The sequence below is a fragment of the Geotrypetes seraphini genome, chromosome 7 (assembly GCF_902459505.1).
Source record: "Geotrypetes seraphini chromosome 7, aGeoSer1.1, whole genome shotgun sequence".
In the NCBI taxonomy this organism is placed as follows: Eukaryota; Metazoa; Chordata; class Amphibia; order Gymnophiona; family Dermophiidae; genus Geotrypetes; species Geotrypetes seraphini.
In genome coordinates this window covers 8,390,632-8,407,169 of record NC_047090.1, presented here as the reverse complement: position 1 = coordinate 8,407,169, position 16,538 = coordinate 8,390,632, and the positions used below count along the sequence as shown (strand labels likewise).

General features: G+C 43.2%; 1 long non-coding RNA gene across 1 annotated transcript in view; it reads left to right on the top strand.

The window, feature by feature from the left end:
• The window catches only part of LOC117363380, a 118,869-nt gene extending 104,438 nt beyond the window's left edge, over positions 1-14,431 (top strand). Inside the window, exon 5 of the long non-coding RNA XR_004540041.1 lies at positions 13,925-14,431. This is a non-coding gene — a long non-coding RNA (uncharacterized LOC117363380). The remainder of the gene's footprint in view (positions 1-13,924) is intronic.
• Positions 14,432-16,538: the final 2,107 nt, after the last annotated feature.

Sequence of the window (16,538 nt, the reverse complement as noted above, 5' to 3'; positions counted from 1 at the left end):
CTGAAAGATGCATGGGATAACCACAGAGGATGGAATGAAAGCAAAACTTACCGTAAATGAGCTCATGGCTGTTGATGTGTTTTGAGGAGCAGGTGTGGTACTTTGATTTCAACTCCAGTAGCTGGGAAGTAAGGCCAGTGCCAGGCAGAATTCTATGGTGTGTGTCCTGAAAAAGACAAAAAAAGATCGGGATCAAATCTGCCTATTTGTTTATATGATATGTTATGAGTATGGGTGCTGTGTATCTCAGTAAGGAAGGAGGAGGAGACATCTTAAGGATGAAATAGGCCTCGAAACGCCCGCTGGTCGAGCTCTGCAACTGCAAACCACCAAATGACGTTCCTACTCCCGCTTCATACCGAGCCACTGGAATCGACTGTCCCCGCAGATCTGATCCCTTGAAGGACTCCTCAGCTTTAGGAAAGCAATAAAAACATACCTCTTCACCTAAACCCCCTGCCCTTGACCGATAGAATACAAAGAAATGTTAATTTGTTCCAGAACCCAGTACGAGTCACGTAAGGAAAGCTTGTATTGTAAAATCTTTTACTGTAACTATGGCAAATCCAACCTGTAAACTGTCTGTGTGTCAATTAGGATAAAAATTTGTATCATAAACTTATACTGAAATTATGAGAAATCTAGTGTAAACCGTAACCTGTATGTTTAACCTGTAACCCATTCTGAGCTCTTTGGGAACAACAGGATAGGAAATGAATTCAATAAATAAATATAAATAAAATTTTGATAGTAAGCAATTGTTGGATTAATCATGTTTTGATAATGAATGCAACTATGATGCAGCCGTAATAATGAAGGTAGGGTTACCAGATGTCAGGGAAAACCCGGACCTGTCTCAGGACAGACTTTCTAAAACCCGTCATTTGTCAGGGTTTTGGAAAGCCCTGATGAGCTCCGGCCGCATCTGGAGGGCCTCTGAGCATGATCGGATGACGTCACACACACCCCCGTGCATGATCCAGGCCCTCCAGACATGGCTGGAGCTTGTCCAGAAGAAGAGAGGAGGCTTTGTGGGGGCAGGGCTTGGGGGAGCAACAGGGCTGTGGCAGAATTGGGGGAGGTCACGTGGCCAGGGTTTCCTGGAGAAAAATGAAAGCACCCTTTGGACTGTTGGAATGGGGGTACGGTATTGTGTTCCAAGACTGCATCATATATAAACAGCTTATATGTGGTTGCTATGATGGTAAATGGTACGCCGACAAATCCATTCAGAACAATTGCGCTCCAACAAATGCGCAGATGGACAAACGATCAAGGATATTGGAAAGCCCTGATTTGCTCAGACTCCTCAGGCCCCTCCCCCCAAAAAAAAGAGGGTTACTTTGTAACAAGTTTCTTAGGATTTTTTATATACCGCCTATCAAGGTGATCTAAGCGGTTTTTACAATCAGGTACTCAAGCATTTTCCCTATCTGTCCCAGTGGGCTCACAATCTGTCTAACTTACCTGGGGCTATGAAGGACTGGGTGACTTGCCCAGGGTCACAAGGAGCAGCGTGGGGTTTGAACCCACAACCCCAGGGTGCTGAGGCTGTAGATCCAACCACTGCGCCACACACTCCTCCTCAAAAAGACAAAATAGTATCCTGTCCGGGGGGGGGGGGGTCACCGCTGATGCACGCATTTGTCCGCGCGTGCAAATGTCGGGACACTATTGTCCTGCGTGCATTTGATGGGTCACTGTGATAAATTGCCGACTACCCTCTATGTGACACCAGTGCGCAGTCATGAAGAAGTGTGGTGCGGCTCTGACCACCTTGTTGGGCAGGTCTTTGTCTGCTGTCATATACTGTGTTACTCCGTTACAGTTCTATAAATGGAAAGCTCCCATCCCAGCCACTCTTCTCATAAGCACTGGGACCAGTACAGCTCACGGAAAGGTCATAATGCTTCCCACCGCTTCTAAATACTTCCTGCAAACACTGTCAGTGATTTCTTTCAGTACCATGGAGTGCTGCCCCACCAAACGATAGGAATATTGATGGCCTGGGCGTCTTTTGGGAGGGGAGGTTACTGGTTATATTGACTGATAGGAAAACAACAGTAGACACCAAGGAGAAAAAAGTGCTTATTTTAAGCCTAGAAAAAATATGCTGTATGGGAAGTGTAGGGATAATAATAATAATAATAACTTTATTCTTCTATACCACCACAATCTTGCGACTTCTAGGCGGTTTACAATCAAGAGAGCTGGATGTTCAGCGAGTTATAATATGCAGATAGAGGAAAATACAGAGTGCAGAAACTTTAAAAAAGCAAAAATGTAGATATACAGTTTGCTGAGCGAGAATATAAGATATACAGGGATGGCTTGAAGTCTGCGGCTGATAGGATTAGACATGGTTTTTGGTGTGAAATGCCTATACAAGTCTGAGCTTTAGCTGGTGCCGGGCTGCTGAGGACCTGCTGAGGTGCCCTCGCGCCTCCTCCTTGTCGCGGCCCAGAAAAGCTCCCACTGCTGGGCCCCGTCTAGCCTACCTTTCTAGGCAGGTGACCTTTAACCCGACCTTCGAGGAAGCCCAGATGCTTCATTTGATGTGAGGTTTGACAATTGTGAGTCCACATCCCCTAGGAAGGGATCTGTCACCCTGGAAGACGTGGAGCAAGTTTTTCTCTCCTTTAGATGAAGAATTTGAATAGCTTTCATGTCTTGTTTAGACTATAAAGCAGTTTTTGGGTGGGGGGTCGATACATTTTTCATCCATGCTTGCAGGAAGGTAAACCTGCTGCCATGATCCTGGAGGTTCAGAGCAAAAGCTCTCACATTTTCAAAGACTGGAAGTTGTTTTCTAAAGCCGGCTCAGACATGATATGTCACAGTAGGCTCCGTACCAGGGCAAGATTTAAGGAGCAGACAGAAGGAAGTCAAAAATCTGCCCCTAAACCTGGCAAGTAAGGTTGGACTTGGTATCCTTATACAGCGCAGAATTGGGCTGAAGGTTTTAATTTCCTATCACTTCTGGAAGAACTGCAAGGGACAGAACTGGACTTTTGCCCATCAAGTCTAAATATAAAAAAAAAGGGTCAGGTCTTTGCTTGCAAGAATTTCCATGGAGTAGTTTCCTATTCAAGACTTGCAGGAAATTCAAAGCTTGACTGTTTGAAAACTGAGCAGTTCCCAGATAGGAGTAGAGAGGTAGGTTATATGGATAGTCAGGGACCACTGCTCAGGCAATAGGCCTGATGGGCCGCCGCGGGAGCGAACCCCTGGGCGAGATGGACCTCTGGTTTGCCTCAGCGGAGGCAACTTCTTTTGTTCTTATGTTCTTATGACAGAGAATGGAGTATCAAAGACAAGATCATGGTGTCCCCGCAGGCGCTGCTAGGCCAGCGAAGGCACATTCTCCAGAGGTTACAAAACAAAACATAAAAACATAAGAACATAAGCAGTGCCTCTGCCGGGTCAGACCAGAGGTCCATCCCGCCCAGCAGTCCGCCCCCGCGGCGGCCCAACAGGTCATGACCTGCCTTAATCACCAGAAGGGGCCCCCTAGGTTTCTCATCGAAGTCCTATCTTCCCATCAATGTCCTAACCCTCCGGCCTTGCACCTGCACGACCTGGTGAGCTGTCTATACTTATGCAACACCCCAGCACCTCCCTCAGTACCCCACGATCCCCTTTTCCCTTTGTCTGGTAACTAAGTAAATGTAATTAATTACTCTACTTCGGATACTTTTACTTGTAAAGAAGTACAGGATAACATTTGTTACTTTTACTGAAGTAATAATTTTGCCAATTTTTATGACTTTCACTTAGGGCTCCTTTTTACGAAGCCACGTTAGCGGTATAACGCGCGTAATAGTGCGTGCTAAACTGCTGATCACGCAAGAGCGCTAACGCCAGCATTGAGCAGGCATTAGTTCTAGCCGTGTAGCGCAGGTTTAGCGCACGCTAAAAAGCTGCATGCGCTAAAACCGCCAACGCGACTTCGTAAAAGGAGCCCTTGGTTACATTTGATGCTTGCGACCGTTTTTCCGGGATATAACCTAATGAATATGCATGAGACAGATTTGCATGCCTGTCACCTTCATCATATGCAAACCTCTCTCATGCATATTCATGAAGGGAATCCAGAAAACCCAACTAGCTGGTGGTCCCCCGGGCTGGGTTTATACCAGTGGTTTCCAACGCCAACCCTTTGCAGGGCCACATTTTGGCTTGGAGGGTACTTGGAGGGCCTCAGAAAAAATAGTTAATGTCCCCTGGGCCGCGAGTTTGAGACCACTGAGTTAAGGGGAACAGTTAATCAGCTGGCTGGGTTGGAGGGCAGAGGGGAGAACAGGACAATCAAGCCATTGTGACATCACTGATGAGATTGGCTCTTATTGGTGGAATGAGGCATTATGACATCACAATCTCGGCTCTGCTTCCCAAAGACAAACAGGATGTCATGGATACAGTTAAGCCAGTGGTCTCCAACTCCAACCCTTTGCAGGGCCACATTTCGGATTTGTAGGTACTTGGAGGGCCTCAGAAAAAATAGTTAATGTCTTATTAAAGAAATGACAATTTTGCATGAGGTCAAACTTTCCTTTTGGCTAAGTCTTAATAATAATATTATCATTTATAGCTAAAGAGACATCTGATCAAGAAACTGTTTTATTTCACTTTTGTGATTATGATAAACATACCGAGGGCCTCAAAATAAGACCTGGCGGGCTGCGAGTTTGAGACCACTGAGTTAAGGGGAACAGTTAATCAGCTGACTGGGTTGGAGGACAGAGGGGAGAATAGGACAATCAAGCCATTGTGACATCACTGATGAGGTTGGCTCTTATTGGTGGAATGAGGCATTATGACATCACAATCTCGGCTCTGCTTCCCAAAGACAAACAGGATGTCATGGATACAGTTAAGCCAGTGGTCTCCAACTCCAACCCTTTGCAGGGCTACATTTTGGGTCTGTAGGTACTTAGAGGGCCTCAGAAAAAATAGTTAATGTCTTATTAAAGAAATGACAATTTTGCATGAGGTCAAACTTTCCTTTTGGCTAAGTCTTAATAATAATATTGTCATTTATAGCTAAAGAGACATCTGATCAAGAAACTGTTTTATTTCACTTTTGTGATTATGATAAACATACCGAGGGCCTCAAAATAAGACCTGGCGGGCCGCGAGTTTGAGACCACTGAGTTAAGAGGAACAGTTAATCAGCTGACTGGGTTGGAGGACAGAGGGGAGAATAGGACAATCAAGCCATTGTGACATCACTGATGAGGTTGGCTCTTATTGGTGGAATGAGGCATTATGACATCACAATCTCGGCTCTGCTTCCCAAAGACAAACAGGATATCATGGATACAGTTAAGGAAGTGGTCTCCAACTCCAACCCTTTGCAGGGACACATTTTGGATTTGAAGGTACTTGGAGGGCCTCAGAAAAAATAGTTGATGTCTTATTAAAGAAATGACAATTTTGCATGAGGTCAAACTTTCCTTTTGGCTAAGTCTTAATAATATTGTCATTTATAGCTAAAGAGACATCTGATCAAGACACTGTTTTATTTTACTTTTGTGATTAGGATAAACATACCAAGGGCCTCAAAATAGAACCTGGCGGGCCACATGTGGTCCCAGGGCTGCGGGTTTGGACTTGATCAAGCTATTTAACCTTTAACCAGTACAATTTAATGTTCATCTCCCATAGAATGTTGAGGTTGGAACTGAGATATCCAGGTCGGGATGTCCCCAGTTTCGGTGGCATTTTACAAAGCCTCTGCCCAATGCAGAGCATTTTCTAAAATATGTACCTATGAGGACATGCATGAGAACGTCTGTAATTGGCCACATGTGTAGCAAGAGCAGCCCTTTCAATGAGTGACAGGAATTCAGCAGTTTCCAGGCCAGGGCAAAGCTAGATGAACTGGCTCAATTTTATCCTCATATGGGGGTGGGGTGAGGTGGATTTGTATATTGGACTTCTATACTGCCTTTTTGTAGATTTTACATCCAACATGTACTTCAAGCATATTTCCCTGTCTGTCCTGATGGGCTCCCAATTTATCCCAATCACTTAATCCTCCACTGGGACAGTGGAGGATTAAGTGACTTGCCCAGGGTCACAGGGAGCAGCGCACAACCTCAGGGTGCTGAGGCTGGAGCTTTAACCACTGCACCACTCTCTCCTATTGATACCTTCAAAAAAATAATTTCAGATTGGCAAGACATGATGTCCACTGACTAAATTCATGTAGGCTCTGTCCCCTCAAGTCAAATTTATTCATGTGGCCAGTAATTTTGGTTTTCAGAATAGCCTCCATCATTTTGATAACCACCAATATCTGACCCACTGGTTTGTAGATTCTTAGATCATCACTGGAACTCCTTCTAAAACTGGCATTATATGAGTTGGTCACTCTCCAGTCTTCAGGTAACATAATTGATTTTAATGAAAGATTACAGATTACCAGCAATATGTCTGCAATTTTCTTTTTGGATTTTCCAGAAGCCTGGGTATGCACTATCTGGACCTAGTGATTTTCTTCTCTTTGTAAGTTTACTCCATTACATCTTCCATGTCTACTCTGATGTACTTCTGTTCCTCTAAATCCTCCTCAATGAGCATTTCCAACCTATCTCCTCAACATCTTCATCAGTAAAGACCAAATTGGAGAATTTATTTAGACTTTCTGTGATGTTTCTGTCTTCCCTCTGTGCTCCTTTTTATCTCTAAATCACAACAGTCCAACATCAAGGAAACTTTGCCTCATTTTGAATCTTCCCACCCTGTTATAGTCTGATGGTATAGGTCTGAGGAAATAGGAGAGATCACATGCAGGATACCTAATCTTGAAGCCTAATTCTAGGGGACTATGTGTATTAGCATTAATTTTGTACCATTTATGTGAAAGTAATGTAAAACTAGAGATAACAACTGATTTAAAAAGTGAGCCTTAGTTAAGAGGTGATAGACGCTGGAGTAATCTAAGGAAATACTTTTTTTATGGAAAGGGTAGATGCGTGGTAGATACGTGGAACAGTCTCCTGGAAGAAGTGGTGGAGACAGAGACTATGTCTGAATTTAAGAGGGCCTGAGATAGGCACGTGGGATCTCTCAGAGAGAGGAAGCGATAATGGTTATTGCGGATGGGCAGACTGGATGGGCCATTTGGCCTTTATCTGCCATCATGTTTCTATAAACATAAAGCTCTATGACCTCAAAATGCAGGTACTAAAAGAACTGAGGAACGAAATAGCGGAAACACTCAGACAAATTTGCAATCTATCCTTGAAAACTGGGGAGATACCGGAGGACTGGAAACTAGCGAATGTCACACCTATCTTTAAAAAGGGATCGAGGGGTGACCCGGGGTACTACAGGCTGGTGAGCTTGACTTCGGTTCCGGGTAAGATGATGGAAGCACTGATAAAGGACAGCATCTGTGAACACATAGAAAGAAATGGACAACTGAAAACGAACCAACATGGCTTCTTTATGGGAAGATCGTGCCAAACAAACCTACTGCACTTCTTTGAAGGGATAAACAGCCAGGTGGACAAAGGGGAATCCATAGACATCATTTATCTCGACTTCCAAAAAGCCTTTGATAAGGTACCCCATGAGCGGCTACTTAGGAAGCTGTGGAACCACGGGGTGGGAGGGGATGTACACAGATGGATCAGACACTGGTTGGCAGGCAGAAAGCAAAGGGTTGGAGTGAAGGGCCAATACTCGGACTGGCAGAGGGTCACGAGCGGTGTTCCGCAGGGCTCGGTGCTGGGACCGCTGCTGTTCAATATATTTATAAATGACTTGGAAACAGGGACGAAGTGTGAAGTTATAAAATTTGTGGATGACACCAAACTCTGCAGCAGAGTTAGGACCACAGAGGAGTGCAAAGACCTGCAAAGTGACCTAAGCAAACTGGAAGAGTGGGAAAATAAATGGCAAATGCACTTTAACATTGAGAAATGCAGAGTCATGCATATAGGGAAAAGGAACCCGATGTTCAGCTACAAAATGGGGGGAGCATTGCTGGGGGAAAGTAATCTTGAAAAAGACTTGGGTGTGCTGGTGGATACAACAATGAAATCATCGGCACAATGTACAGCGGCCTCAAAGAAAGCAAACAGAATGCTGGGCATCATTAAGAAGGGTATCACAACCAGGACGAAGGAAGTCATCATGCCGCATCTGGAATACTGTGTCCAATATTGGTCGCCATACCTCAAGAAGGACATGGCGATATTCGAGAGGGTCCAGAGAAGAGTGACGAAAATGATAAAAGGTATGGAAGGCTGTTCATAAGCTGACAGGCTGGACATGCTGGGGCTCTTCTCCCTGGAGAAGAGGAGACTTAGAGGAGACATGATAGAAACTTTCAAGATCATGAAGGGCATAGAGAAGGTAGACAAGGATAGATTCTTCAGACTACGGGGAACCACAAGAACGAGCGGGCACTCGGAGAAACTGGAAGGGGACAGGTTTAGATCCAATGCCAGGAGGTTTTTCTTCACTTAAAGGGTTGTGGACACATGGAACGCGCTCCCGGAGGAGGTGATCGGGCAGAGTACATTACTGGGATTCAAAGAGGGATTGGATAGATTCCTGAAGGATAGGGGGATTGAGGGGTACAGGGAGAGGTAGATAGGGTATAGAAAGAGTATAGATAGAAACATAAGGGGGCTATAGGGCTAAATCAAGAAAACCTGACAGGTCATGGACCTGATGGGCCACCGCGGGTGCGGACTGCTGGGCGCGATGGACCTCTGGTCTGACCCAGCGGAGGCAACTTCTTATGTTCTTATGTGTAAAGAGCCTTAGCCTATAGGAAGAGGAGATGCAAATGTTAAGAGCCTTAGCCAATAGGGAGTGGATGTTGCAGATGGGCAGACTAGATGGGCCATTTGGCCTTTATCTGCCATCATGTTTCTATACCATAAAGCTCTATGGCCTCACAATGCAGGAAGAGGAGATGTAAATGTTAAGAGCCTTAGCCAATAGGGAGAGGAGGAGATAGTGGATGCTGTGGATGGGCTTTTTGGCCTTTATCTGACATCATGTTTCTACGTAATAACCAGGGAAAGGCCTGGTAACTGATGTCCTGAGAGGGCAACCAACTCTACTTACGGTCAGACTGGAAGAACACAATCTCCTTAATGAAGATATGCAAAGAATTCCAGAAAAGCTCTGTCACAGCATGTCTAAGCTTCTGCTAAATAATTAGAAGTTGAAAATCCATCTGGCGAGTCTATACCTGACCTTTTCTGGGTGTTATGTCAGTTTTTCCACTGGTAAATAATTACTGTTGGAGATATCTAACCATTGCTTTATAGCATACGGCTGAAATAATGACATCACAAAGGTAATCTAATCAGAAAATCCTATTGGACAGCTATATTTTGGCCTGCTCACAGAACTTATCCACTCCCCCCCCTTCCCCTTTATGAAGCCGCGTTAGGCTATTTATTGTCAGTCGTGGTGGTATTAGCTCCAACGCTTATAGGAATTCTTTGAGCGTCAGAGCTGATACTGCCGTGGATGGCAATAAAAAAAGCCTAGCGCAGCTTCGGAAATCTAATCTAATTGGGATTTCTGTATCACTCTTATCCAGTACAGGTTCGAGGTGATTTACAAACAAAGAGGCCCATATAGAGAAGATGCTGTCTTGTTAAAATGTTTATTTTATTTTTATTTTTCCTCTAACTCTACTTTTCACTTCTCTATTACCCTCCAGGTACTTTAGTTAGATTGTGAGCCTTCGGGACAGTAAGGGAATTTTTCAAGTACCTTTCTTATTTCTAATCTTAATGTATATTTTCTGTAAACCGCTTAGAACCTAATGGATGTAGCGGTATATAAGAAATAAATTACATTACATTACATTACATATAGTTGTCATACAATTACAAGTCTTAAATACAGGTTAAAGGTCATTCTAGGAGTGCTTCTGTAATACAGTATCCGTGTTATGTTTTATTTCTTGCCTCCGACATAGAAAGTGCTCAAGGCTACTGCCTCCTGCAGGTTTTGTAAAAGGGGGAGGCGGGTATTTTATAAGATCATAAGAATAGCCTTACTGGGTCAGACCAACGTTCCATCAAGCCAGTAGCCTTTTCTCACAGTGGCCAATCCAGGTCATTAGTACCTGACAAAAACCCAAAGAGTAGCGACATTCCATACAGAATCCCAAGGAATAGCAAGATTTCAGAATCCCAAAGAGTAACAAGATTGTGGAATCCCATAGAGTAGCGACATTCCATACAGAATCCCAAGGAATAGCAAGATTTCAGAATCCCAAAGAGTAACAAGATTGTGGAATCCCATAGAGTAGCGACATTCCATACAGAATCCCAAGGAATAGCAAGATTTCAGAATCCCAAAGAGTAACAAGATTCTGGAATCCCATAGAGTAGCGACATTCCATACAGAATCCCAAGGAATAGCAAGATTTCAGAATCCCAAAGAGTAACAAGATTGTGGAATCCCATAGAGTAGCGACATTCCATACAGAATCCCAAGGAATAGCAAGATTTCAGAATCCCAAAGAGTAACAAGATTGTGGAATCCCATAGAGTAACGACATTACATACAGAATCCCAAGGAATAGCAAGATTCCATGCTACCGATCCAGGGCAAGCAATGGCTTCTCCTGTGTCTTTCTCAACAACAGACTGTGGATTTTATAAGAACCTAAGTTAGGCACCCCTTATAGAATTTCCCCATATGGGATAAATCTGAAAAGGATGGCGAAATGCAAGTTCCACAATGAGGCAAACTCTACAATGCTACTTCTGCACAGAACTGCCATTATAGGATACTAGTGGAAGTCCATAACGCCTCGCCTAAATGTATGTGTGAGCACTTAGGCCAGTGGAAGCGCCCATGCACAACCATCGGTATTGTATAACCCACAATGTGATTTCTAGACATGTCCCTGCCCCGCTCACGCCCCTTCCAGGTCCTTGCCCACTTGCAGTGCCAATTGCGCCAAACTGCCAATTGGAATAGTACCGATTAATACGAATTACAGACAATTATTGGTTGCTAAAGCTAATTAGCATCTAATTAACTGACCTGCATAACTGGCCTTATTCTGTAACTTGCACACACAACTTAAGCGTACAGTTGTCTGTCCACCTTTCTAGAATTAGAAGGCATGTTTCCATTATAAAGGCAACAGAGTCTCTTCAGACCTTCCTTATACCGGCTCCTTTCCTCATTTCAGGAATGATTTCCATGGCAGAACTAGCAGGATATGAGCTCATGCAGACTGCCAGCAGTTCAGATCTCTTGAGAAAAGTTGGGCCACTGTAAAACACTGAACTGATAGGTGAAAAAATAAATACGGTAATCAGGTTTTGGCCAAGGAATAAATCTCCCTTTCAAAAGTGTCAGCCTGGTGTGAGGTTTATGGTGTCCTAGTCGTGTAATTTTGATGTATAGCTGCAGGATGAAAGTGGGCATCAATTAATCAGATCATACAGTTTCCATCTTCCATTTAGTAATGCATTGCTCGGTAAACTCCAAGCTGGTGTGAGATCAGCTCTTCAAAGGCAGACATGCATTGAGATTTTAAAGAGTAACTAACACAGAGGTGAATCCTCCAATCCCTCTACTGCTGTACTGAAACTTTTATGGGCTTTGAAAAGGTCTGCACCTTTTTAAACTCTAATAAAACAAATAAAGTACTGACCTCCAAGTTAATAATAATAATAATTTTATTCTTATATACCGCCAAAGCCATATAAGTTCGAGGCGGTTTACAGCAAGAGGCGCTGGACAATCAGCGAAGAGGTTACAATCAAAGTCAGCAAGACAATCTTACATAATAATATGAAAGCTAAAAGGTTCATAGGGTTACAGGATTGAATAAGAAGTGGTGAGAAGATTCCTAGTTAACAAATCGATTGAACAGACTTGTTTTTAATAGTTTTCTAAAATTGAAGTAGGATGAAGAGCGCGCAAAAACGTTACTAAGCCAGTCGTTCCATTTGCCTGCCTGGAAGGCAAGAGTTCTGTCCAAGAATCTTTTGTAGTGGCAGGCTTTTATTGTCGGATAGGTGAACAGATGAATTCTTCGTGTGGGCCTAAGATAATTTGCCAGATTGAAGTGGGAAACCAGGTAAGTGGGAGCCAGACCAAAAATTGATTTATAACATAGATAAGCGAACTTAAACAGGATTCGCGCACTATTCTTGTATCTGGCTGCCACCCGACTCTAGTTAGGCCAGGGGTGTCAAATGTCAGTCCTCGAGGGCCGCAATCCAGTCGGGTTTTCAGTATTTCCCCAATGAATATGCATGAGATCGATTTGCATCTTTTATTGCATGCTAATAGATCTCATGCATATTCATTGGGGAAATCCTGAAAACTCAACTGGATTGCGGCCCTCGAGGACCGACATTTGACACCCCTGAGTTGGGCAGACTATACACCTTACTGAGCTTGCCAATATGAGGTTAGGCTCCCCCCCCCTCTCCCCCGGGGTTTCCATGGTTTTCCAAGCTAACTATCCCTCAACCAGGACGGATGTAATCGACACGCACTGTGTGGTACCCTGAGGTAATTCAGTACAGAACAGGACACGTTCCATATATCAGACAAGGAAGAATTTACAGCCCATTTTAGAAAGGATGCAGAAGTCAGAATTGGGACATCCAGGTCAGAATGTCTCAGGTTTCACTAGTATTTTGACATAAAGTCATTTCGATTGCTAGTGCAAGCTCTGGTTTTGAGTCAACTTGACTATTGTAATATCGTTCATCTTGCCAGAGCCCCCCAAAATCTGCAGAGATTGCGCATCTATAATCTGAAGAAGTATGATCATATTACGCCTTACCATCGTCAACTGCATCGGCTGCCAATTGAAGTGCGTATTAAGTTCAAGTTTGGATTTTTCTGCTTTAAGGTATTGGCCGGCTTAATCCCAGAATATCTCTTGCAATCATTGACATTCAATAACTCCAAACATTCCAGGAAATCGCACGCACTATTCCCTTTTCCATCTGCCAAGGGTTGTAAATTTAAAAGATGTCAACAACGTTTGCTGTCCTTTCAAGCGGGGCACTGTGGGATAAGGATTTTAGTTTCTTAATTATGTCGACTGACTCTTAGCTACAATTTCGACGTGTCTTGAAAACGTATCTTTTTACTGAACACTTTGAAAATTAGGCAGGCTCTGCCTTTCTTCTCATCTTTTGTACTCGTAACCTTTTGTGAACCTCATAGGGTTGTGAACGTCTGGCAACCCTATGTAAACCACAACTACCTCACAGTTCAGTGTGGTTAACAATGGAAAATGCTGTACATTCACAGAGCATTATAATCCCAGTTATTTTAAAAAAAAAAAAAAAAATGATCAAATAGATAAGTTTTTCCACAGTTTTCTAAAAGGAGCACCTTAATGTGATGGGCTGATAGTTCAACTGTCCACTGAAGGAGTGATGACTTTGGAGTTTTGTCTAACTGACCCAGCCCTAGTGAGTGTTGTTAAGGAAAGTGGACTACTGACCCTGTGGAAAAACGGTCTCGCACAGTTCATTGTGCTGTTTCTGGTAACTGTGGAGGTTACTTAGAGGAAGAGTGATTCAATCTTTTCCCCGGGACAGCTGTGCATGAGTAAAACATGGCTGTGTTGGCATTCATTCGACCAGAGCTCCAATGAAATATATTTTTTCGAGTTGTAACTTCGATGTCATTTTGAATCTTTCCTTTTCCCCAGTCTCTCTCGTTTCATTCTGGCTCATCCAAGGTCAATGTTATTGGCCCATTTTAGTTTTATTTTGATTTAAACTTTTAGCATTGTAAACCGACCAGATACATGTGATGGTCGGTATATCAAACGGTAAATAAACTTGGATTAAGACTGTTCACCCCATGGCCTTTATTATTTGCATATATTGCTACAATGTTTGCATAGAGATGGTTTGCTAATATTTTGGGATTTATTTTCCATCAACAGGCAGGGCCGAGTCGGGCACACGAGTGGGTGATGTCATCCGAAGGCTCCAAAATGGACCTGCTCTCCTAAAACGCAGAGATTGTGCGACCCTCCCATGTGCTCTGATCAACTCAGGTTCTTAGGTTAGAGAAATAAAAACTCTACTATTCAAAAAATATCTCCCATCACTCTAACCATCATACACCTCTACAGTCTATATCATCAACATTAAGAAACCAACGTCATGAAATCATCAACATTATGTAACCACCTTCGCTTATAGTTATTTGATGTTACTCTCTACCCGATGTAACTTGATTCAGTTGTTATGTACATCTTCTGTGATCTTGAATGTATTATAATTATTTACTATTTACCTGCAATTTACCCTTCTACTGTAATATACTCCACTGGAAATGCCCAGATATCTTCTAAATTGTAATCCGCCTAGAACCGCAAGGCACAGGCGGAATAGAAATCTCTAATGTAATGTAATGTGATTTTTCATTCACCTGAACAGACACAAAAAAAGACACTCTTGTAAAATTCTTTGATGTTATTTTTCATCAGCTCCTTTTATGTTATTAAAAGAGAGAAATACAAAAGAATTTTGATATTTATTCCAAGAATCTCTTATGCTTGGATCCTGACCACAATACAGCAAAAAAGCACAAAGGGCCTCAATGAACAGAGACTGTGTTTCGGCGTACAAGGCCTGCATCAGGGGTCGGCCAATGGGCAAAATATGATTACCAAACTTCAGGGATCAGAATCATTCCTTCAGCAGGAAAGTGAAAGTAAAACCACAACATTAAGGAGTGAAACATTGTACTTGTATGTCACCATGAGCACAGAAAGATCATCGGAATCCAGTGGCTTTGCCAGGATTGAACGGGTCATGGGCAGAAAAAGTAAGATAAGGCCCTATAATACAATCTTTGCCAAGACAGCAGGAACTGGGGCAGGGGATGGAAACCTTTAGAGCTCCAGTAAATAAACTCCACAAAACATCCATTTAGGGTTACCAGATTTTACAATCGTAAAATCCAGAGTCTCTTTCATTTGAAAGGAAGCTCTGGAATGAGAGGGCATAGGATGAAATTAAGAGGTGATAGGCTCAGGAGTAATCTAAGGTGGTAGATGCGTGGAACAGTCTCTCAGAAGAGGTGGTGAAGACAGAGACTGTGTCTGAATTCAAGAAAGCCTGGGATAGGCATGTGGGATCTCTTAGAGAGAGGAAGAGATAATGGTTACTGTGGATGGGCCATTTGGCCTTTACCTGCCATTATGTTTCTGTATTTCTATGAAAGATCTAAGAAGGGAATGAGGAACTGGGTAGTAGGTAAGAGAAGAAAGGGTCTGGATGCTAGAAGAGGTTAAATGACAGGTAAGGTGCTGAGATTGGTGAGAGAATGAGACTTGGAGGAAGATAAGTGAGGGCTGGAGAGAGATAAGAGTGGAAAATGGAAAGCTCATAAGTAGGTCAACTGTGGAAAAAAAGGGAGGGTGAAAGGTGTTTATGTTCAGCTCTTATCACCCTCAAGCTCAAAATCGTCATCATTTTCTGTGTCCATGATCTTCGTCTTGTTTATGTTCAGTTCTAATCCCATGTTATGACTTTCAGCTTTGACGTTTCTCAGTAGATACAGCAGGTCTTCATTGCTGCTGGTGATGAACGTTGTGTCAACCTGCGCCATGCTGGATTTTACGATTGTAGAATCTGGTAACCCTAAATGGATGTTTTGTGGAGTTTATTTACTGGAGCTCTAAAGGTTTCCATCCCCTGCCCCAGATCCCACGTGCCCATCCCAGGCTTTCTTGAATTCAGACACAGTCTCTGTCTCCACCACCTCTTCCGGGAGACTGTTCCAAGCATCTACCACCATTTCCGTAAAAAAGTATTTCCTTAAATTACTCCTGAGCCTCCTCTTAACTTCATCTTATGCCCTCTCATTCCAGAGCTTCCTTTCAAATGAAAGAGACTCGATTCTTGGCATTTACACCACATAGATATCTTCCCTCTCCCGCCTTTCTTCCAAAGTATGCAGATTGAGATCTTTAAGTCTGTCTCCATAAGCCTAATGATGAAGACCACTGACCATTTTAGTAGTCTTCCTCTGGATCGACTCCATCCTTTTTATATTTTTTTGAAGGTGTGGCTTCCAGAATTGTATACAATATTCTAAATGAGGTCTCAAAACAATCTTATACAGGAGCATCAATACCTCCTTTTTCCCACTGTTCACTTCTAAAGCCTTTCCACCTTTTCCAGCTGCATCACCCCTTCCGCTTCCTCACCCTCTCCCTCTCTCCCCTTCTTCACCAACTAATCAGTGCTGAATATTGGATGGATGGTGCTTCCGACCAAGGTAAATGGCAGTTCTTGCGAGCTTGAATGAGTTGGAGCAAAATCTTTTGTCTTCCTACCCTGGGATTTTATTTAGCAAAGGCATATTCCATTCTGCACCCATGACTGGCATATCATAAATTGATGAATCCAAAAGGCACCTACGAGCAGCATCACCCACTCGGGCAAGCAGGAATCCTGCTGCTGTGACAGTCATGTGAACATGAATTAGCAGGAAATCTCACAGCTTTTGATTTTGCCCTTCAGCATCCTGCAGTTCTGAAACTT